Source organism: Macaca mulatta, chromosome 19 (assembly GCF_049350105.2).
Source record: "Macaca mulatta isolate MMU2019108-1 chromosome 19, T2T-MMU8v2.0, whole genome shotgun sequence".
Lineage (NCBI taxonomy): Eukaryota > Metazoa > Chordata > Mammalia > Primates > Cercopithecidae > Macaca > Macaca mulatta.
Genome location: NC_133424.1, coordinates 30,659,922 through 30,684,748, shown reverse-complemented (window position 1 = coordinate 30,684,748; position 24,827 = coordinate 30,659,922).

Genomic DNA, 24,827 nt, shown 5'->3' with positions numbered 1-24,827 from the left:
CATCTGAGGATATTTCCTTTTTCACCATAGCCCTCTATGTCCTTCCAAATATCACTTTGCCAATTCCACAAGAACTGTCTTAGCGAAAGGCTTCTTGAGGGGAAAGCTGTAACTCTGTGAGATGATTTCACAGAACACGAGGAAGTTTCTCAGAAAGCTTCTTTCTCTTTGTTATCGGAGGATATTTCCTTTGTCCCTATAGTCTTCAAGGGGATCCGAAACATCTGTTCTCAGATTCCACAGAAATAAGGCTAGCAAAGAGATCCACGAAATACAGATGTAACTCTGTGAGATGAATTAACAGAACACTAAGCAGTTTCACAGAAAGCTTCTTTCCAGATTTCATCTGAGGATATTTCCTTTTTCACCATAGCCCTCTATGGGCATCCAAATATCACTTTGCCAATTACACAAGAAGTGTCTTAGCGAAAGGCTTCTTGAGGGGAAAGCTGTAACTCTGTGAGATGATTTCACAGAACACAAAGAAGTTTCTCAGAAATCTTCTTTCTCTTTGTTATCGGAGGATATTTCCTTTGGCCCTATAGTCTTCAATGGGATCCGAATTATCTGTTCTCAGATTCCACAGAAATACGGCTAGCAAAGAGATCCAGGAAATACAGATGTAACTCTGTGAGATGAATTAACAGAACACTAAGCAGTTTCTCAGAAAGCTTCTTTCCAGATTTCATCTGAGGATATTTCCTTTTTCACCATAGCCCTCTATGGGCTTCCAAATATCGCTTTGCCAATTCCACAAGAACTGTCTTAGCGAAAGGCTTCTTGAGCGAAAAGCTGTAACTCTGTGAGATGATTTCACAGAACACAAAGAAGATTCTCAGAAAGCTTCTTTCTCTTTGTTATCGGAGGATATTTCCTTTGCCCCTATAGTCTTCAATGGGATCCGAAATATCTGTTCTCAGATTCCACAGAAATAAGTCTAGCAAAGAGATCCACGAAATACAGATGTAACTCTGTGAGATGAATTAACAGAACACTAAGCAGTTTCACAGAAAGCTTCTTTACAGATTTCATCTGAGGATATTTCCTTTTCACCATAGCCCTCAAAGGGCTTCCAAATATCACTTTGCAAATTACACAAGAACTGTCTTAGCGAAAGGCTTCTTGAGGGGAAAGCTGTAACTCTGTGAGATGATTTCACAGAACACAAAGAAGTTTCTCAGAAAGCTTCTTTCTCTTTGTTATCGGAGGATATTTCCTTTGGCCCTATAGTCTTCAATGGGATCCGAATTATCTGTTCTCAGATTCAACAGAAATAAGACTAGCAAAGAGATCCACGAAATACATATGTAACTCTGTGAGATGAATTAACAGAACACTCAGCAGTTTCTCAGAAAGCTTCTTTCCAGATTTCATCTGAGGATATTTCCTTTTTCACCATAGCCCTCTATGGGATTCCAAATATCGCTTTGCCAATTCCACAAGAACTGTCTTAGCGAAAGGCTTCTTGAGGGGAAAGCTGTAACTCTGTGAGATGATTTCACAGAACACAAAGAAGTTTCTCAGAAAGCTTCTTTATCTTTGTTATCGGAGGATATTTCCTTTGGCCCTATAGTCTTCAATGGGATCCGAAATATCTGTTCTCAGATTCCACAGAAATAAGGCTAGCAAAGAGATCCACGAAATACAGATGTAACTCTGTGAGATGAATTAACAGAACACTAAGCAGTTTCTCAGAAAACTTCTTTCCAGATTTCATCTGAGGATATTTCCTTTTTCACCATAGCCCTCTATGGGCTTCCAAATATCACTTTGCCAATTTCGGAAGAACTGTCTTAGCGAAAGGCTTCTTGAGGGGAAAGCTGTAACTCTGTGAGATGATTTCACAGAACACAAAGAAGTTTCTCAGAAAGCTTCTTTCTCTTTGTTATCGGAGGATATTTCCTTTGGCCCTATAGTCTTCAATAGGATCCGAAATATCTGTTCTCAGATTCCACAGAAATAAGGCTAGCAAAGAGATCCACGAAATACAGATGTAACTCTGTGAGATGAATTAACAGAACACTAAGCAGTTTCTCAGAAAGCTTCTTTCCAGATTTCATCTGAGGATATTTCCTTTTTCACCATAGCCCTCTATGGGCTTCCAAATATCACTTTGCCAATTCCACAAGAACTGTCTTAGCGAAAGGCTTCTTGAGGGGAAAGCTGTAACTCTGTGAGATGATTTCACAGAACACAAAGAAGTTTCTCAGAAAGCTTCTTTCTCTTTGTTATCGGAGGATATTTCCTTTGGCCCTATAGTCTTCAATGGGATCCGAAATATCTGTTCTCAGATTCCACAGAAATAAGGCTAGCAAAGAGATCCACGAAATACAGATGTAACTCTGTGAGATGAATTAACAGAATACTAAGCAGTTTCTCAGAAAGCTTCTTTCCAGATTTCATCTGAGGATATTTCCTTTTTCACCATAGCCCTCCATGGGCTTCCAAATATCACTTTGCCAATTCCACAAGAACTGTCTTAGCGAAAGGCGTCTTGAGGGGAAAGCTGTAACTCTGTGAGATGATTTCACAGAACACAAAGAAGTATCTCAGAAAGCTTCTTTCTCTTTGTTATCGGAGGATATTTCCTTTGGCCCTATAGTCTTCAATGGGATCCGAAATATCTGTTCTCAGATTCCACAGAAATAAGGCTAGCAAAGAGATCCACGGAATACAGATGTAACTCTGTGAGATGAATTAACAGAACACTAAGCAGTTTCTCAGAAAGCTTCCTTCCAGATTTCATCTGAGGATATTTCCTTTTTCACCATAGCCCTCTATGGGCTTCCAAATATCACTTTGCCAATTCCACAAGAACTGTCTTAGCGAAAGGCTTCTTGAGGGGAAAGCTGTAACTCTGTGAGATGATTTCACAGAACACAAAGAAGTTTCTCAGAAAGCTTCTTTCTCTTTGTTATCGGAGGATATTTCCTTTGGCCCTATAGTCTTCAAAGGGATCCGAAATATCTGTTGTCAGATTCCACAGAAATAAGGCTAGCAAAGAGATCCACGAAATACAGATGAAACTCTGTGAGATGAATTAACAGAACACTCAGCAGTTTCTCAGAAAGCTTCTTTCCAGATTTCATCTGAGGATATTTCCTTTTTCACCATAGCCCTCTATGTCCTTCCAAATATCACTTTGCCAATTCCACAAGAACTGTCTTAGCGAAAGGCTTCTTGAGGGGAAAGCTGTAACTCTGTGAGATGATTTCACAGAACACGAGGAAGTTTCTCAGAAAGCTTCTTTCTCTTTGTTATCGGAGGATATTTCCTTTGTCCCTATAGTCTTCAAGGGGATCCGAAATATCTGTTCTCAGATTCCACAGAAATAAGGCTAGCAAAGAGATCCACGAAATACAGATGTAACTCAGTGAGATGAATTAAGAGAACACTAAGCAGTTTCTCAGAAAGCTTCTTTCCAGATTTCATCTGAGGATATTTCCTTTTTCACCATAGCCCTCTAAGGGCTTTCAAATATCACTTTGCAAATTCCACAAGAACTGTCTTAGCGAAAGGCTTCTTGAGGGGAAAGCTGTAACTCTGTGAGATGATTTCACAGAACACAAAGAAGTTTCTCAGAAAGCTTCTTTCTCTTTGTTATCGGAGGATATTTCCTTTGGCCCTATAGTCGTCAAAGGGATCGGAAATATCTGTTTTCAGATTCCACAGAAATAAGGCTAGCAAAGAGATCTACGAAATACAGATGAAACTCTGTGAGATGAATTAACAGAACACTAAGCAGTTTCTCAGAAAGCTTCTTTCCAGATTTCATCTGAGGATATTTCCTTTTTCACCATAGCCCTCTATGGGCTTCCAAATATCACTTTGCCAATTCCACAAGAACTGTCTTAGGGAAAGGCTTCTTGAGGGGAAAGCGGTAACTCTGTGAGATGATTTCACAGAACACAAAGAAGTTTCTCAGAAAGCTTCTTTCTCTTTGTTATCGGAGATTATTTCCTTTGGCCCTATAGGCTTCAATGGGATCCGAAATATCTGTTCTCAGATTCCACAGAAATAAGGCTAGCAAAGAGATCCACGAAATACAGATGTAACTCTGTGAGATGAATTAACAGAACACTAAGCAGTTTCTCAGAAAGCTTCTTTCCAGATTTCATCTGAGGATATTTCCTTTTTCACCATAGCCCTCTATGGGCTTCCAAATATCACTTTGCCAATTCCACAAGAACTGTCTTAGCGAAAGGCTTCTTGAGGGGAAAGCTGTAACTCTGTGAGATGATTTCACAGAACACAAAGAAGCTTCTCAGAAAGCTTCTTTCTCTTTGTTATCGGAGGATATTTCCTTTGGCCCTATAGTCTTCAAGGGGATCCGAAATATCTGTTCTCAGATTCCACAGAAATAAGGCTAGCAAAGAGATCCACGAAATACAGATGTAACTCTGTGAGAGGAATTAACAGAACACTAAGCAGTTTCTCAGAAAGCTTCTTTCCAGATTTCATCTGAGGATATTTCCTTTTTCACCATAGCCCTCTATGGGCTTCCAAATATCACTTTGCCAATTCCACAAGAACTGTCTTAGCGAAAGGCTTCTTGAGGGGAAAGCTGTAACTCTGTGAGATGATTTCACAGAACACAAAGAAGTTTCTCAGAAAGCTTCTTTCTCTTTGTTATCGGAGGATATTTCCTTTGGCCCTATAGTCTTCAATGGGATCGGAAATATCGGTTCTCAGATTCCACAGAAATAAGGCTAGCAAAGAGATCCACGAAATACAGATGTAACTCTGTGAGATGAATTAACAGAACACTAAGCAGTTTCTCAGAAAGCTTCTTTCCAGATTTCATCTGAGGATATTTCCTTTTTCACCATAGCCCTCTATGTCCTTCCAAATATCACTTTGCCAATTCCACAAGAACTGTCTTAGCGAAAGGCTTCTTGAGGGGAAAGCTGTAACTCTGTGAGATGATTTCACAGAACACAAAGAAGTTTCTCAGAAAGCTTCTTTCTCTTTGTTATCGGAGGATATTTCCTTTGGCCCTATAGTCTTCATGGGGATCCGAAATATCTGTTCTCAGATTCCACAGAAATAATGCTAGCAAAGAGATCCACAAAATACAGATGTAACTCTGTGAGAGGAATTAACACAACACTAAGCAGTTTCTCAGAAAGCTTCTTTCCAGATTTCATCTGAGGATATTTCCTTTTTCACCATAGCCCTCTATGGGCTTCCAAATATCACTTTGCCAATTCCACAAGAACTGTCTTAGCGAAAGGCTTCTTGAGGGGAAAGCTGTAACTCTGTGAGATGATTTCACAGAACACAAAGAAGTTTCTCAGAAAGCTTCTTTCTCTTTGTTATCGGAGGATATTTCCTTTGGCCCTATAGTCTTCAATGGGATCCGAAATATCTGTTCTCAGATTCCACAGAAATAAGGCTAGCAAAGAGATCCACGAAATACAGATGTAACTCTGTGAGATGAATTAACAGAACACTAAGCAGTTTCTCAGAAAGCTTCTTTCCATATTTCATATGAGGATATTTCCTTTTTCACCATAGCCCTCTATGGGCTTCCAAATATCACTTTGCCAATTCCACAAGAACTGTCTTAGCGAAAGGCTTCTTGAGGGGAAAGCTGTAACTCTGTGAGATGATTTCACAGAACACAAAGAAGTTTCTCAGAAAGCTTCTTTCTCTTTGTTATCGGAGATTATTTCCTTTGGCCCTATAGTCTTCAATGGGATCTGAAATATCTGTTCTCAGATTCCACAGAAATAAGGCTAGCAAAGAGATCCACGAAATACAGATGTAACTCTGTGAGATGAATTAACAGAACACTAAGCAGTTTCTCAGAAAGCTTCTTTCCAGATTTCATGTGAGGATATTTCCTTTTTCACCATAGCCCTCTATGGGCTTCCAAATATCACTTTGCGAATTCCACAAGAACTGTCTTAGCGAAAGGCTTCTTGAGGGGAAAGCTGTAACTCTGTGAGATGATTTCACAGAACACAAAGAAGTTTCTCAGAAAGCTTCTTTCTCTTTGTTATCTGAGGATATTTCCTTTGGCCCTATAGTCTTCAATGGGATCCGAAATATCTGTTCTCAGATTCCACAGAAATAAGGCTAGCAAAGAGATCCACGAAATACAGATGTAACTCTGTGAGAGGAATTAACAGAACACTAAGCAGTTTCTCAGAAAGCTTCTTTCCAGATTTCATCTGAGGATATTTCCTTTTTCACCATAGCCCTCTAAGGGCTTCCAAATATCACTTTGCCAATTCCACAAGAACTATCTTAGCGAAAGGCTTCTTGAGGGGAAAGCTGTAACTCTGTGAGATGATTTCACAGAACACAAAGAAGTTTCTCAGAAAGCTTCTTTCTCTTTGTTATCGGAGGATATTTCCTTTGCCCCTATAGTCTTCATAGGAATCAGAAATATCTGTTCTCAGATTCCACAGAAATAAGGCTAGCAAAGAGATCCACGAAATACAGATGTAACTCTGTGAGATGAATTAACAGAACACTAAGCAGTTTCTCAGAAAGCTTCTTTCCAGATTTCATCTGAGGATATTTCCTTTTTCACCATAGCCCTCTAAGGGCTTCCAAATATCACTTTGCCAATTCCACAAGAACTGACTTAACGAAAGGCTTCTTGAGGGGAAAGCTGTAACTCTGTGAGATGATTTCACAGAACACAAAGAAGTTTCTCAGAAAGCTTCTTTCTCTTTGTTATCGGAGGATATTTCCTTTGGCCCTATAGTCTTCAATGGGATCCGAAATATCTGTTCTCAGATTCCAAAGAAATAAGGCTAGCAAAGAGATCCACGAAATACAGATGTAACTCTGTGAGATGAATTAACAGAACACTAAGCAGTTTCACAGAAAGCTTCTTTCCAGACTTCATCTGAGGATATTTCCTTTTTCACCATAGCCCTCTATGGGCTTCCAAATATCACTTTGCCAATTACACAAGAACTGTCTTAGCGAAAGGCTTCTTGAGGGGAAAGCTGAAACTCTGTGAGATGATTTCACAGAACACAAAGAAATTTCTCAGTAAGCTTCTTTCTCTTTGTTATCGGAGGATATTTCCTTTGGCCCTCTAGTCTTCAAAGGGATTCGAAATATCTGTTCTCAGATTCCACAGAAATAAGTCTAGCAAAGAGATCCACGAAATACATATGTAACTCTGTGAGATGAATTAACAGAACACTAAGCAGTTTCACAGAAAGCTTCTTTCAAGATTCCATCTGAGGATATTTCCTTTTTCACCATAGCCCTCTATGGGCTTCCAAATATCACTTTACCAATTCCACAAGAACTGTCTAAGCGAAAGGCTTCTGGAGGGGAAAGCTGTAACTCTGTGAGATGATTTCACAGAACACAAAGAAGTTTCTCAGAAAGATTCTTTCTCTTTGTTATCGGAGGATATTTCCTTTAGCCCTATAGTCTTCAATGGGATCCGAAATATCTGTTCTCAGATTCCACCGAAATAAGGCTAGCAAAGAGATCCACGAAATACAGATGTAACTCTGTGAGATGAATTATCAGAACACTCAGCAGTTTCTCAGAAAGCTTCCTTCCAGATTTCATCTGAGGATATTTCCTTTTTCACCATAGCCCTCTATGGGCTTCCAAATATCACTTTGCCAATTCCACAAGAACTGTCTTAGCGAAAGGCTTCTTGAGGGGAAAGCTGTAACTCTGTGAGATGATTTCACAGAACACAAAGAAGTTTCTCAGAAAGCTTCTTTCTCTTTGTTATCGGAGGATATTTCCTTTGGCCCTATAGTCTTCAATGGGATCCGAAATATCTCTTCTCAGATTCCAAAGAAATAAGGCTAGCAAAGAGATCCACGAAATACAGATGTAACTCTGTGAGATGAATTAACAGAACACTAAGCAGTTTCTCAGAAAGCTTCTTTCCAGATTTCATCTGAGGATATTTCCTTTTTCACCATAGCCCTCTAAGGGCTTCCAAATATCACTTTGCCAATTCCACAAGAACTGTCTTAGCGAAAGGCTTCTTGAGGGGAAAGCTGTAACTCTGTGAGATGATTTCACAGAACACAAAGAAGTTTCTCAGAAAGCTTCTTTCTCTTTGTTATCGGAGGATATTTCCTTTGGCCCTATAGTCGTCAAAGGGATCGGAAATATCTGTTTTCAGATTCCACAGAAATAAGGCTAGCAAAGAGATCTACGAAATACAGATGAAACTCTGTGAGATGAATTAACAGAACACTAAGCAGTTTCTCAGAAAGCTTCTTTCCAGATTTCATCTGAGGATATTTCCTTTTTCACCATAGCCCTCTATGGGCTTCCAAATATCACTTTGCCAATTCCACAAGAACTGTCTTAGGGAAAGGCTTCTTGAGGGGAAAGCGGTAACTCTGTGAGATGATTTCACAGAACACAAAGAAGTTTCTCAGAAAGCTTCTTTCTCTTTGTTATCGGAGATTATTTCCTTTGGCCCTATAGGCTTCAATGGGATCCGAAATATCTGTTCTCAGATTCCACAGAAATAAGGCTAGCAAAGAGATCCACGAAATACAGATGTAACTCTGTGAGATGAATTAACAGAACACTAAGCAGTTTCTCAGAAAGCTTCTTTCCAGATTTCATCTGAGGATATTTCCTTTTTCACCATAGCCCTCTATGGGCTTCCAAATATCACTTTGCCAATTCCACAAGAACTGTCTTAGCGAAAGGCTTCTTGAGGGGAAAGCTGTAACTCTGTGAGATGATTTCACAGAACACAAAGAAGCTTCTCAGAAAGCTTCTTTCTCTTTGTTATCGGAGGATATTTCCTTTGGCCCTATAGTCTTCAAGGGGATCCGAAATATCTGTTCTCAGATTCCACAGAAATAAGGCTAGCAAAGAGATCCACGAAATACAGATGTAACTCTGTGAGAGGAATTAACAGAACACTAAGCAGTTTCTCAGAAAGCTTCTTTCCAGATTTCATCTGAGGATATTTCCTTTTTCACCATAGCCCTCTATGGGCTTCCAAATATCACTTTGCCAATTCCACAAGAACTGTCTTAGCGAAAGGCTTCTTGAGGGGAAAGCTGTAACTCTGTGAGATGATTTCACAGAACACAAAGAAGTTTCTCAGAAAGCTTCTTTCTCTTTGTTATCGGAGGATATTTCCTTTGGCCCTATAGTCTTCAATGGGATCGGAAATATCGGTTCTCAGATTCCACAGAAATAAGGCTAGCAAAGAGATCCACGAAATACAGATGTAACTCTGTGAGATGAATTAACAGAACACTAAGCAGTTTCTCAGAAAGCTTCTTTCCAGATTTCATCTGAGGATATTTCCTTTTTCACCATAGCCCTCTATGTCCTTCCAAATATCACTTTGCCAATTCCACAAGAACTGTCTTAGCGAAAGGCTTCTTGAGGGGAAAGCTGTAACTCTGTGAGATGATTTCACAGAACACAAAGAAGTTTCTCAGAAAGCTTCTTTCTCTTTGTTATCGGAGGATATTTCCTTTGGCCCTATAGTCTTCATGGGGATCCGAAATATCTGTTCTCAGATTCCACAGAAATAAGGCTAGCAAAGAGATCCACAAAATACAGATGTAACTCTGTGAGAGGAATTAACACAACACTAAGCAGTTTCTCAGAAAGCTTCTTTCCAGATTTCATCTGAGGATATTTCCTTTTTCACCATAGCCCTCTATGGGCTTCCAAATATCACTTTGCCAATTCCACAAGAACTGTCTTAGCGAAAGGCTTCTTGAGGGGAAAGCTGTAACTCTGTGAGATGATTTCACAGAACACAAAGAAGTTTCTCAGAAAGCTTCTTTCTCTTTGTTATCGGAGGATATTTCCTTTGGCCCTATAGTCTTCAATGGGATCCGAAATATCTGTTCTCAGATTCCACAGAAATAAGGCTAGCAAAGAGATCCACGAAATACAGATGTAACTCTGTGAGATGAATTAACAGAACACTAAGCAGTTTCTCAGAAAGCTTCTTTCCATATTTCATATGAGGATATTTCCTTTTTCACCATAGCCCTCTATGGGCTTCCAAATATCACTTTGCCAATTCCACAAGAACTGTCTTAGCGAAAGGCTTCTTGAGGGGAAAGCTGTAACTCTGTGAGATGATTTCACAGAACACAAAGAAGTTTCTCAGAAAGCTTCTTTCTCTTTGTTATCGGAGATTATTTCCTTTGGCCCTATAGTCTTCAATGGGATCTGAAATATCTGTTCTCAGATTCCACAGAAATAAGGCTAGCAAAGAGATCCACGAAATACAGATGTAACTCTGTGAGATGAATTAACAGAACACTAAGCAGTTTCTCAGAAAGCTTCTTTCCAGATTTCATGTGAGGATATTTCCTTTTTCACCATAGCCCTCTATGGGCTTCCAAATATCACTTTGCGAATTCCACAAGAACTGTCTTAGCGAAAGGCTTCTTGAGGGGAAAGCTGTAACTCTGTGAGATGATTTCACAGAACACAAAGAAGTTTCTCAGAAAGCTTCTTTCTCTTTGTTATCTGAGGATATTTCCTTTGGCCCTATAGTCTTCAATGGGATCCGAAATATCTGTTCTCAGATTCCACAGAAATAAGGCTAGCAAAGAGATCCACGAAATACAGATGTAACTCTGTGAGAGGAATTAACAGAACACTAAGCAGTTTCTCAGAAAGCTTCTTTCCAGATTTCATCTGAGGATATTTCCTTTTTCACCATAGCCCTCTAAGGGCTTCCAAATATCACTTTGCCAATTCCACAAGAACTATCTTAGCGAAAGGCTTCTTGAGGGGAAAGCTGTAACTCTGTGAGATGATTTCACAGAACACAAAGAAGTTTCTCAGAAAGCTTCTTTCTCTTTGTTATCGGAGGATATTTCCTTTGCCCCTATAGTCTTCATAGGAATCAGAAATATCTGTTCTCAGATTCCACAGAAATAAGGCTAGCAAAGAGATCCACGAAATACAGATGTAACTCTGTGAGATGAATTAACAGAACACTAAGCAGTTTCTCAGAAAGCTTCTTTCCAGATTTCATCTGAGGATATTTCCTTTTTCACCATAGCCCTCTAAGGGCTTCCAAATATCACTTTGCCAATTCCACAAGAACTGACTTAACGAAAGGCTTCTTGAGGGGAAAGCTGTAACTCTGTGAGATGATTTCACAGAACACAAAGAAGTTTCTCAGAAAGCTTCTTTCTCTTTGTTATCGGAGGATATTTCCTTTGGCCCTATAGTCTTCAATGGGATCCGAAATATCTGTTCTCAGATTCCAAAGAAATAAGGCTAGCAAAGAGATCCACGAAATACAGATGTAACTCTGTGAGATGAATTAACAGAACACTAAGCAGTTTCACAGAAAGCTTCTTTCCAGACTTCATCTGAGGATATTTCCTTTTTCACCATAGCCCTCTATGGGCTTCCAAATATCACTTTGCCAATTACACAAGAACTGTCTTAGCGAAAGGCTTCTTGAGGGGAAAGCTGTAACTCTGTGAGATGATTTCACAGAACACAAAGAAGTTTCTCAGAAAGCTTCTTTCTCTTTGTTATCGGAGGACATTTCCTTTGGCCCTATAGTCTTTAATGGGATCCGAAATATCTGTTCTCAGATTCCACAGAAATAAGGCTAGCAAAGAGATCCACGAAATACAGATGTAACTCTGTGAGATGAATTAAGAGAACACTAAGCAGTTTCTCAGAAAGCTTCTTTCCAGATTTCATCTGAGGATATTTCCTTTTTCACCATAGGCCTCTAAGGGCTTCCAAATATCGCCTTGCCAATTCCACAAGAACTGTCTTTGCGAAAGGCTTCTTGAGGGGAAAGCTGTAACTCTGTGAGATGATTTCACAGAACACAAAGAAGTTTCCAGAAAGCTTCTTTCTCTTTGTTATCGGAGGATATTTCCTTTGGCCCTATAGTCTTCAAAGGGATCCGAAATATCTGTTCTCAGATTCCACAGAAATAAGGCTAGCAAAGCGATCCATGAAATACAGATGTAACTCTGTGAGATGAATTAACAGAACACTAAGCAGTTTCTCAGAAAGCTTCTTTCCAGATTTCATCTGAGGATATTTCCTTTTTCACCATAGCCCTCTATGGGCTTCCAAATATCACTTTGCCAATTCCACAAGAACTGTCTTAGCGAAAGGCTTCTTGAGGGGAAAGCGGTAACTCTGTGAGATGATTTCACAGAACACAAAGAAGTTTCTCAGAAAGCTTCTTTCTCTTTGTTATCGGAGGATATTTCCTTTGGCCCTATTGTCTTCAATAGGATCCGAAATATCTGTTCTCAGGTTCCACAGAAATAAGGCTAGCAAAGAGATCCACGAAATACAGATGTAACTCTGTGAGATGAATTAACAGAACACTAAGCAGTTTCTCAGAAAGCTTCTTTCCAGATTTCATCTGAGGATATTTCCTTTTTCACCATAGCCCTCTATGGGCTTCCAAATATCACTTCGCCAATTCCACAAGAACTGTCTTAGCGAAAGGCTTCTTTAGGGGAAACCTGTACCTCTGTGAGATGATTTCACAGAACACAAAGAAGTTTCTCAGAAAGCTTCTTTCTCTTTGTTATCGGAGGATATTTCCTTTGTCCCTATAGTCTTCAGTGGGATCCGAAATATCTGTTCTCAGATTCCACAGAAATAAGACTAGCAAAGAGATCCACGAAATACAGATGTAACTCCGTGAGATGAATTAACAGAACACTAAGCAGTTTCTCAGAAATCTTCTTTCCAGATTTCATCTGAGGATATTTCCTTTTTCACCATAGCCCTCTATGGGCTTCCAAATATCACTTTGCCAATTCCACAAGAACTGTCTTAGCGAAAGGCTTCTTGAGGGGAAAGCTGAAACTCTGTGAGATGATTTCACAGAACACAAAGAAATTTCTCAGTAAGCTTCTTTCTCTTTGTTATCGGAGGATATTTCCTTTGGCCCTCTAGTCTTCAAAGGGATTCGAAATATCTGTTCTCAGATTCCACAGAAATAAGTCTAGCAAAGAGATCCACGAAATACATATGTAACTCTGTGAGATGAATTAACAGAACACTAAGCAGTTTCACAGAAAGCTTCTTTCAAGATTCCATCTGAGGATATTTCCTTTTTCACCATAGCCCTCTATGGGCTTCCAAATATCACTTTACCAATTCCACAAGAACTGTCTAAGCGAAAGGCTTCTGGAGGGGAAAGCTGTAACTCTGTGAGATGATTTCACAGAACACAAAGAAGTTTCTCAGAAAGATTCTTTCTCTTTGTTATCGGAGGATATTTCCTTTAGCCCTATAGTCTTCAATGGGATCCGAAATATCTGTTCTCAGATTCCACCGAAATAAGGCTAGCAAAGAGATCCACGAAATACAGATGTAACTCTGTGAGATGAATTATCAGAACACTCAGCAGTTTCTCAGAAAGCTTCCTTCCAGATTTCATCTGAGGATATTTCCTTTTTCACCATAGCCCTCTATGGGCTTCCAAATATCACTTTGCCAATTCCACAAGAACTGTCTTAGCGAAAGGCTTCTTGAGGGGAAAGCTGTAACTCTGTGAGATGATTTCACAGAACACAAAGAAGTTTCTCAGAAAGCTTCTTTCTCTTTGTTATCGGAGGATATTTCCTTTGGCCCTATAGTCTTCAATGGGATCCGAAATATCTCTTCTCAGATTCCAAAGAAATAAGGCTAGCAAAGAGATCCACGAAATACAGATGTAACTCTGTGAGATGAATTAACAGAACACTAAGCAGTTTCTCAGAAAGCTTCTTTCCAGATTTCATCTGAGGATATTTCCTTTTTCACCATAGCCCTCTAAGGGCTTCCAAATATCACTTTGCCAATTCCACAAGAACTGTCTTAGCGAAAGGCTTCTTGAGGGGAAAGCTGTAACTCTGTGAGATGATTTCACAGAACACAAAGAAGTTTCTCAGAAAGCTTCTTTCTCTTTGTTATCGGAGGATATTTCCTTTGGCCCTATACTCTTCAAAGGGATCGGAAATATCTGTTCTCAGATTCCACAGAAATAAGGCTAGCAAAGGGATCTACGAAATACAGATGTAACTCTGTGAGATGAATTAACAGAACACTAAGCAGTTTCTCAGAAAGCTTCTTTTCAGATTTCATCTGAGGATATTTCCTTTTTCACCATAGCCCTCTATGGGCTTCCAAATATCACTTTGCCAATTCCACAAGAACTGTCTTAGCGAAAGGCTTCTTGAGGGGAAAGCTGTAACTCTGTGAGATGATTTCACAGAACACAAAGAAGTTTCTCAGAAAGCTTCTTTCTCTTTGTTATCGGAGGATATTTCCTTTGGCCCTATAGTCTTCAATGGGATCCGAAATATCTGTCTCAGATTCCACAGAAATAAGGCTAGCAAAGAGATCCACGAAATACAGATGTAACTCTGTGAGATGAATTAACAGAACACTAAGCAGTTTCTCAGAAAGCTTCTTTCCAGATTTCATCTGAGGATATTTCCTCTTTCTCCATAGCCCTCTATGGGCTTCCAAATATCACTTTGCCAATTCCACAAGAACTGTCTTAGCGAAAGGCTTCTTGAGGGGAAAGCTGTAACTCTGTGAGATGATTTCACAGAACACAAAGAAGTTTCTCAGAAAGCTTCTTTCTCTTTGTTATCGGAGGATATTTCCTTTGGCCCTCTAGTCTTCAATGGGATCCGAAATATCGGTTCTCAGATTCCACAGAAATAAGGCTAGCAAAGAGATCCACGAAATACAGATGTAACTCTGTGAGATGAATTAACAGAACACTCAGCAGTTTCTCAGAAAGCTTCTTTCCAGATTTCATCTGAGGATATTTCCTATTTCAACATAGCCCTCTATGGGCTTCCAAATATCACTTTGCCAATTCCACAAGAACTGTCTTAGCGAAAGGCTTCTTGAGTGGAAAGCTGTAACTCTGTGAGATGATTACACAGAACACAAAGAAGTTTCTCAGAAAGCTTCTTTCTCTTTGTTATCGGAGGATATTTCCTTTGGCCCTATAGTCTTCAATGGGATCCGAAATATCTGTTCTCAGATTCCACAGAAATAAGGCTAGCAAAGAGATCCACGAAATACAGATGTAACTCAGTGAGATGAATTAAGAGAACACTAAGCAGTTTCTCAGAAAGCTTCTTTCCAGATTTCACCTGAGGATATTTCCTTTTTCACCATAGCCCTCTAAGGGCTTCCAAATATCACTTTGCCAATTCCACAAGAACTGTCTTAGCGAAAGGCTTCTTGAGGGGAAAGCTGTAACTCTGTGAGATGATTTCACAGAACACAAAGAAGTTTCTCAGAAAGCTTCTTTCTCTTTGTTATCGGAGGATATTTCCTTTGGCCCTATAGTCTTCAAAGGGATCGGAAATATCTGTTCTGAGATTCCACAGAAATAAGGCTAGCAAAGAGATCTACGAAATACAGATGAAACTCTGTGAGATGAATTAACAGAACACTAAGCAGTTTTTCAGAAATCTTCTTTCCAGATTTCATCTGAGGATATTTCCTTTTTCACCATAGCCCTCTATGGGCTTCCAAATATCACTTTGCCAATTCCACAAGAACTGTCTTAGCGAAAGGCTTCTTGAGGGGAAAGCGGTAACTCTGTGAGATGATTTCACAGAACACAAAGAAGTTTCTCAGAAAGCTTCTTTCTCTTTGTTATCGGAGATTATTTCCTTTGGCCCTATAGGCTTCAATGGGATCCGAAATATTTGTTCTCAGATTCCACAGAAATAAGGCTAGCAAAGAGATCCACGAAATACAGATGTAACTCTGTGAGATGAATTAACAGAACACTAAGCAGTTTCTCAGAAAGCTTCTTTCCAGATTTCATCTGAGGATATTTCCTTTTTCACCATAGCCCTCTATGGGCTTCCAAATATCACTTTGCCAATTCCACAAGAACTGTCTAAGCGAAAGGCTTCTTGAGGGGAAAGCTGTAACTCTGTGAGATGATTTCACAGAACACAAAGAAGTTTCTCAGAAAGCTTCTTTCTCTTTGTTATCGGAGGTTATTTCCTTTGGCCCTATAGTGTTCAATGGGATCCGAAATATCTGTTCTCAGATTCCAAAGAAATAAGGCTAGCAAAGAGATCCACGAAATACAGATGTAACTCTGTGAGATGAATTAACAGAACACTCAGCAGTTTCACAGAAAGCTTCTTTCCAGATTTCATCTGAGGATATTTCCTTTTTCACCATAGCCCTCTATGGGCTTCCAAATATCACTTCGCCAATTCCACAAGAACTGTCTTAGCGAAAGGCTTCTTGAGGGGAAAGCTGTAACTCTGTGAGATGATTTCACAGAACACAAAGAAGTTTCTCAGAAAGCTTCTTTCTCTTTGTTATCGGAGATTATTTCCTTTGGCCCTATAGTCTTCAAAGGGATCCGAAATATCTGTTCTCAGATTCCACAGAAATAAGGCTAGCAAAGAGATCCACGAAATACAGATGTAACTCTGTGAGAGGAATTAACAGAACACTAAGCAGTTTCTCAGAAAGCTTCTTTCCAGATTTCATCTGAGGATATTTCCTTTTTCACCATAGCCCTCTAAGGGCTTCCAAATATCACTTTGCCAATTCCACAAGAACTATCTTAGCGAAAGGCTTCTTGAGGGGAAAGCTGTAACTCTGTGAGATGATTTCACAGAACACAAAGAAGTTTCTCAGAAAGCTTCTTTCTCTTTGTTATCGGAGGATATTTCCTTTGCCCCTATAGTCTTCATAGGAATCAGAAATATCTGTTCTCAGATTCCACAGAAATAAGGCTAGCAAAGAGATCCACGAAATACAGATGTAACTCTGTGAGATGAATTAACAGAACACTAAGCAGTTTCTCAGAAAGCTTCTTTCCAGATTTCATCTGAGGATATTTCCTTTTTCACCATAGCCCTCTAAGGGCTTCCAAATATCACTTTGCCAATTCCACAAGAACTGACTTAACGAAAGGCTTCTTGAGGGGAAAGCTGTAACTCTGTGAGATGATTTCACAGAACACAAAGAAGTTTCTCAGAAAGCTTCTTTCTCTTTGTTATCGGAGGATATTTCCTTTGGCCCTATAGTCTTCAATGGGATCCGAAATATCTGTTCTCAGATTCCAAAGAAATAAGGCTAGCAAAGAGATCCACGAAATACAGATGTAACTCTGTGAGATGAATTAACAGAACACTAAGCAGTTTCACAGAAAGCTTCTTTCCAGATTTCATCTGAGGATATTTCCTTTTTCACCATAGCCCTCTATGGGCTTCCAAATATCACTTTGCCAATTACACAAGAACTGTCTTAGCGAAAGGCTTCTTGAGGGGAAAGCTGTAACTCTGTGAGATGATTTCACAGAACACAAAGAAGTTTCTCAGAAAGCTTCTTTCTCTTTGTTATCGGAGGATATTTCCTTTGGCCCTATAGTCTTTAATGGGATCCGAAATATCTGTTCTCAGATTCCACAGAAATAAGGCTAGCAAAGAGATCCACGAAATACAGATGTAACTCTGTGAGATGAATTAAGAGAACACTAAGCAGTTTCTCAGAAAGCTTCTTTCCAGATTTCATCTGAGGATATTTCCTTTTTCACCATAGGCCTCTAAGGGCTTCCAAATATCGCTTTGCCAATTCCACAAGAACTGTCTTTGCGAAAGGCTTCTTGAGGGGAAAGCTGTAACTCTGTGAGATGATTTCACAGAACACAAAGAAGTTTCTCAGAAAGCTTCTTTCTCTTTGTTATCGGAGGATATTTCCTTTGGCCCTATAGTCTTCAAAGGGATCCGAAATATCTGTTCTCAGATTCCACAGAAATAAGGCTAGCAAAGAGATCCACGAAATACAGATGTAACTCTGTGAGATGAATTAACAGAACACTCAGCAGTTTCTCAGAAAGCTTCTTCACAGATTTCATCTGAGGATATTTCCTTTTTCACCATAGCCCTCTATGGGCTTCCAAATATCACTTTGCCAATTCCACAAGAACTGTCTTAGCGAAAGGCTTCTTGAGGGGAAAGCGGTAACTCTGTGAGATGATTTCACAGAACACAAAGAAGTTTCTCAGAAAGCTTCTTTCTCTTTGTTATCGGAGGATATTTCCTTTGGCCCTATTGTCTTCAATAGGATCCGAAATATCTGTTCTCAGGTTCCACAGAAATAAGGCTAGCAAAGAGATCCACGAAATACAGATGTAACTCTGTGAGATGAATTAACAGAACACTAAGCAGTTTCTCAGAAAGCTTCTTTCCAGATTTCATCTGAGGATATTTCCTTTTTCACCATAGCCCTCTATGGGCTTCCAAATATCACTTCGCCAATTCCACAAGAACTGTCTTAGCGAAAGGCTTCTTGAGGGGAAACCTGTAACTCTGTGAGATGATTTCACAGAACACAAAGAAGTTTCTCAGAAAGCTTCTTTCTCTTTGTTATCGGAGGATATTTCCTTTGTCCCTATAGTCTTCAGTGGGATCCGAAATATCTGTTCTCAGATTCCACAGAAATAAGACTAGCAAAGAGATCCACGAAATACAGATGTAACTCCGTGAGATGAATTAACAGAACACTAAGCAGTTTCTCAGAAATCTTCTTTCCAGATTTCATCTGAGGATATTTCCTTTTTCACCATAGCCCTCTATGGGCTTCCAAATATCACTTTGCCAATTCCACAAGAACTGTCTTAGCGAAAGGCTTCTTGAGGGGAAAGCTGAAACTCTGTGAGATGATTTCACAGAACACAAAGAAATTTCTCAGTAAGCATCTTTCTCTTTGTTATCGGAGGATATTTCCTTTGGCCCTCTAGTCTTCAAAGGGATTCGAAATATCTGTTCTCAGATTCCACAGAAATAAGTCTAGCAAAGAGATCCACGAAATACATATGTAACTCTGTGAGATGAATTAACAGAACACTAAGCAGTTTCACAGAAAGCTTCTTTCCAGATTCCATCTGAGGATATTTCCTTTTTCACCATAGCCCTCTATGGGCTTCCAAATATCACTTTACCAATTCCACAAGAACTGTCTAAGCGAAAGGCTTCTGGAGGGGAAAGCTGTAACTCTGTGAGATGATTTCACAGAACACAAAGAAGTTTCTCAGAAAGATTCTTTCTCTTTGTTATCGGAGGATATTTCCTTTAGCCCTATAGTCTTCAATAGGATCCGAAATATCTGTTCTCAGATTCCACAGAAATAAGGCTAGCAAAGAGATCCACGAAATACAGATGTAACTCTGTGAGATGAATTATCAGAACACTCAGCAGTTTCTCAGAAAGCTTCCTTCCAGATTTCATCTGAGGATATTTCCTTTTTCACCATAGCCCTCTATGGGCTTCCAAATATCACTTTGCCAATTCCACAAGAACTGTCTTAGCGAAAGGCTTCTTGAGGGGAAAGCTGTAACTCTGTGAGATGATTTCACAGAACACAAAGAAGTTTCTCAGAAAGCTTCTTTCTCTTTGTTATCGGAGGATATTTCCTTTGGCCCTATAGTCTTCAATGGGATCCGAAATATCTCTTCTCAGATTCCAAAGAAATAAGGCTAGCAAAGAGATCCACGAAATACAGATGTAACTCTGTGAGATGAATTAACAGAAAACTAAGCAGTTTCACAGAATGCTTCTTTCCAGATTTCATCTGAGGATATTTCCTTTTTCACCATAGCCCTCTATGGGCTTCCAAATATCACTGTGCCAATTACACAAGAACTGTCTTAGCGAAAGGCTTCTTGAGGGGAAAGCTGTAACTCTGTGAGATGATTTCACAGAACACAAAGAAGTTTCTCAGAAAGCTTCTTTCTCTTTGTTATCGGAGGATATTTCCTTTGGCCCTATAGTCTTCAATGGGATCCGAAATATCTGTTCTCAGATTCCAAAGAAATAAGGCTAGCAAAGAGATCCACGAAATACAGATGTAACTCCGTGAGATGAATTAACAGAACATTAAGCAGTTTCTCAGAAAGCTTCTTTCCAGATTTCATCTGAGGATATTTCCTTTTTCACCATAGCCCTCTATGGGCTTCCAAATATCACTTTGCCAATTCCACATGAACTGTCTTAGCGAAAGGCTTCTTGAGGGGAAAGCTGTAACTCTGTGAGATGATTTCACAGAACACAAAGAAGTTTCTCAGAAAGCTTCTTTCTCTTTGTTATCGGAGGTTATTTCCTTTGGCCCTATAGTGTTCAATGGGATCCGAAATATCTGTTCTCAGATTCCAAAGAAATAAGGCTAGCAAAGAGATCCACGAAATACAGATGTAACTCTGTGAGATGAATTAACAGAACACTAAGCAGTTTCACAGAAAGCTTCTTTCCAGATTTCATCTGAGGATATTTCCTTTTTCACCATAGCCCTCTATGGGCTTCCAAATATCACTTCGCCAATTCCACAAGAACTGTCTTAGCGAAAAGCTTCTTGAGGGGAAAGCTGTAACTCTGTGAGATGATTTCACAGAACACAAAGAAGTTTCTCAGAAAGCTTCTTTCTCTTTGTTATCGGAGATTATTTCCTTTGGCCCTATAGTCTTCAAAGGGATCCGAAATATCTGTTCTCAGATTCCAAAGAAATAAGGCTAGCAAAGAGATCCACGAAATACAGATGTAACTCTGTGAGATGAATTAACAGAACACTAAGCAGTTTCTCAGAAAGCTTCTTTCCAGATTTCATCTGAGGATATTTCCTTTTTCACCATAGCCCTCTAAGGGCTTCCAAATATCACTTTGCCAATTCCACAAGAACTGTCTTAGCGAAAGGCTTCTTGAGGGGAAAGCTGTAACTCTGTGAGATGATTTCACAGAACACAAAGAAGTTTCTCAGAAAGCTTCTTTCTCTTTGTTATCGGAGGATATTTCCTTTGGCCCTCTACTCTTCAAAGGGATCGGAAATATCTGTTCTCAGATTCCACAGAAATAAGGCTAGCAAAGGGATCTACGAAATACAGATGTAACTCTGTGAGATGAATTAACAGAACACTAAGCAGTTTCTCAGAAAGCTTCTTTCCAGATTTCATCTGAGGATATTTCCTTTTTCACCATAGCCCTCTATGGGCTTCCAAATATCACTTTGCCAATTCCACAAGAACTGTCTTAGCGAAAGGCTTCTTGAGGGGAAAGCTGTAACTCTGTGAGATGATTTCACAGAACACAAAGAAGTTTCTCAGAAAGCTTCTTTCTCTTTGTTATCGGAGGATATTTCCTTTGGCCCTATAGTCTTCAATGGGATCCGAAATATCTGTCTCAGATTCCACAGAAATAAGGCTAGCAAAGAGATCCACGAAATACAGATGTAACTCTGTGAGATGAATTAACAGAACACTAAGCAGTTTCTCAGAAAGCTTCTTTCCAGATTTCATCTGAGGATATTTCCTCTTTCTCCATAGCCCTCTATGGGCTTCCAAATATCACTTTGCCAATTCCACAAGAACTGTCTTAGCGAAAGGCTTCTTGAGGGGAAAGCTGTAACTCTGTGAGATGATTTCACAGAACACAAAGAAGTTTCTCAGAAAGCTTCTTTCTCTTTGTTATCGGAGGATATTTCCTTTGGCCCTCTAGTCTTCAATGGGATCCGAAATATCGGTTCTCAGATTCCACAGAAATAAGGCTAGCAAAGAGATCCACGAAATACAGATGTAACTCTGTGAGATGAATTAACAGAACACTCAGCAGTTTCTCAGAAAGCTTCTTTCCAGATTTCATCTGAGGATATTTCCTATTTCAACATAGCCCTCTATGGGCTTCCAAATATCACTTTGCCAATTTCCAAGAACTGTCTTAGCGAAAGGCTTCTTGAGGGGAAAGCTGTAACTCTGTGAGATGATTACACAGAACACAAAGAAGTTTCTCAGAAAGCTTCTTTCTCTTTGTTATCGGAGGATATTTCCTTTGGCCCTATAGTCTTCAATGGGATCCGAAATATCTGTTCTCAGATTCCACAGAAATAAGGCTAGCAAAGAGATCCACGAAATACAGATGTAACTCAGTGAGATGAATTAAGAGAACACTAAGCAGTTTCTCAGAAAGCTTCTTTCCAGATTTCACCTGAGGATATTTCCTTTTTCACCATAGCTCTCTAAGGGCTTCCAAATATCACTTTGCCAATTCCACAAGAACTGTCTTAGCGAAAGGCTTCTTGAGGGGAAAGCTGTAACTCTGTGAGATGATTTCACAGAACACAAAGAAGTTTCTCAGAAAGCTTCTTTCTCTTTGTTATCGGAGGATATTTCCTTTGGCCCTATAGTCTTCAAAGGGATCGGAAATATCTGTTCTGAGATTCCACAGAAATAAGGCTAGCAAAGAGCTCTACGAAATACAGATGAAACTCTGTGAGATGAATTAACAGAACACTAAGCAGTTTTTCAGAAATCTTCTTTCCAGATTTCATCTGAGGATATTTCCTTTTTCACCATAGCCCTCTATGGGCTTCCAAATATCACTTTGCCAATTCCACAAGAACTGTCTTAGCGAAAGGCTTCTTGAGGGGAAAGCGGTAACTCTGTGAGATGATTTCACAGAACACAAAGAAGTTTCTCAGAAAGCTTCTTTCTCTTTGTTATCGGAGATTATTTCCTTTGGCCCTATAGGCTTCAATGGGATCCGAAATATTTGTTCTCAGATTCCACAGAAATAAGGCTAGCAAAGAGATCCACGAAATACAGATGTAACTCTGTGAGATGAATTAACAGAACACTAAGCAGTTTCTCAGAAAGCTTCTTTCCAGATATCATCTGAGGATATTTCCTTTTTCACCATAGCCCTCTATGGGCTTCCAAATATCACTTTGCCAATTCCACAAGAACTGTCTTAGCGAAAGGCTTCTGGAGGGGAAAGCTGTAACTCTGTGAGATGATTTCACAGAACACAAAGAAGTTTCTCAGAAAGCTTCTTTCTCTTTGTTATCGGAGGATATTTCCTTTGGCCCTATAGTCTTCAATGGGATCTGAAATATCTGTTCTCAGATTCCACAGAAATAAGGCTAGCAAAGAGATCCACGAAATACAGATGTAACTCTGTGAGATGAATTACAGAACACTAAGCAGTTTCTCAGAAAGCTTCTTTCCAGATTTCATCTGAGGATATTTCCTTTTTCACCGTAGCCCTCTATGGGCTTCCAAATATCACTTTGCCAATTCCACAAGAACTGTCTTAGCGAAAGGCTTCTTGAGGGGAAAGCTGTAACTCTGTGAGATGATTTCACAGAACACAAAGAAGTTTCTCAGAAAGCTTCTTTCTCTTTGTTATCGGAGGATATTTCCTTTGGCCCTATAGTCTTCAATGGGATCTGAAATATCTGTTCTCAGATTCCACAGAAATAAGGCTAGCAAAGAGATCCACGAAATACAGATGTAACTCTGTGAGATGAATTAACAGAACACTAAGCAGTTTCTCAGAAAGCTTCTTTCCAGATTTCATATGAGGATATTTCCTTTTTCACCATAGCCCTCTATGGGCTTCCAAATATCACTTTGCCAATTCCACAAGAACTGTCTTAGCGAAAGGCTTCTTGAGGGGAAAGCTGTAACTCTGTGAGGTGATTTCACAGAACACAAAGAAGTTTCTCAGAAAGCTTCTTTCTCTTTGTTATCGGAGGATATTTCCTTTGGCCCTAAAGTCTTCAAGGGGATCCGAAATATCTGTTCTCAGATTCCACAGAAATAAGGCTAGCAAAGAGATCCACGAAATACAGATGTAATTCCGTGAGAGGAATTAACAGAGCACTAAGCAGTTTCTCAGAAAGCTTCTTTCCAGATTTCATCTGAGGATATTTCCTTTTTCACCATAGCCCTCTATGGGCTTCCAAATATCACTTTGCCAATTCCACAAGAACTGTCTTAGCGAAAGTCTTCTTGAGGGGAAAGCTGTAACTCTGTGAGATGATTTCACAGAACACAAAGAAGTTTCTCAGAAAGCTTCTTTCTCTTTGTTATCGGAGGTTATTTCCTTTGGCCCTATAGTGTTCAATGGGATCCGAAATATCTGTTCTCAGATTCCAAAGAAATAAGGCTAGCAAAGAGATCCACGAAATACAGATGTAACTCTGTGAGATGAATTAACAGAACACTAAGCAGTTTCACAGAAAGCTTCTTTCCAGATTTCATCTGAGGATATTTCCTTTTTCACCATAGCCCTCTATGGGCTTCCAAATATCACTTCGCCAATTCCACAAGAACTGTCTTAGCGAAAGGCTTCTTGAGGGGAAAGCTGTAACTCTGTGAGATGATTTCACAGAACACAAAGAAGTTTCTCAGAAAGCTTCTTTCTCTTTGTTATCGGAGATTATTTCCTTTGGCCCTATAGTCTTCAAAGGGATCCGAAATATCTGTTCTCAGATTCCAAAGAAATAAGGCTAGCAAAGAGATCCACGAAATACAGATGTAACTCTGTGAGATGAATTAACAGAACACTAATCAGTTTCTCAGAAAGCTTGTTTCCAGATTTCATCTGAGGATATTTCCTTTTTCACCATAGCCCTCTAAGGGCTTCCAAATATCACTTTGCCAATTCCACAAGAACTGTCTTAGCGAAAGGCTTCTTGAGGGGAAAGCTGTAACTCTGTGAGATGATTTCACAGAACACAAAGAAGTTTCTCAGAAAGCTTCTTTCTCTTTGTTATCGGAGGATATTTCCTTTGGCCCTATACTCTTCAAAGGGATCGGAAATATCTGTTCTCAGATTCCACAGAAATAAGGCTAGCAAAGGGATCTACGAAATACAGATGTAACTCTGTGAGATGAATTAACAGAACACTAATCAGTTTCTCAGAAAGCTTCTTTCCAGATTTCATCTGAGGATATTTCCTTTTTCACCATAGCCCTCTAAGGGCTTCCAAATATCACTTTGCCAATTCCACAAGAACTGTCTTAGCGAAAGGCTTCTTGAGGGGAAAGCTGTAACTCTGTGAGATGATTTCACAGAACA